Genomic DNA, 480 nt, shown 5'->3' with positions numbered 1-480 from the left:
GTGTATGGATGGTGTATGTATATATATGTGTGGGGGGGAGAGATAGTTGTGCATAAGTGCATAAGAGAGAGAGAAATGTTTGTGTGTGCATAAGAGAGAGAGAGAAATGGTTGTGTGTACATGAGAGAGAGAGATTGTTGTGTGCTTGAGAGAGAGAGAGATAAATGGTTGTGTGTACATGAGAGAGAGAGAGAGATAGGTGTGTGTGCATGAGAGAGGGAGAGTTTAACAGAGCCTTTTTATTTGCCGGTTGTTAAAATTTCCAGAAAAAGTACATCCACAAACAAACTATTCCTATTTTCAGGCTAATCAGCTGTCATGTTTAATTTCAGAAAGATTATGAATTTCTCTCATTTTCTGGCAGGAACGAAGGCAGTATTGCAACAAAACTTAACAAAACAAAAAATTATGCACCATCTAAAGTAAAAAAAAAAAAAAAAGGAAGCATTAGAAAAGGAGTCTCGAAAACCGTCGTCTCTA

Source organism: Penaeus monodon, chromosome 20 (assembly GCF_015228065.2).
Source record: "Penaeus monodon isolate SGIC_2016 chromosome 20, NSTDA_Pmon_1, whole genome shotgun sequence".
Lineage (NCBI taxonomy): Eukaryota > Metazoa > Arthropoda > Malacostraca > Decapoda > Penaeidae > Penaeus > Penaeus monodon.
Note: the sequence above shows the minus strand (reverse complement) of the source record.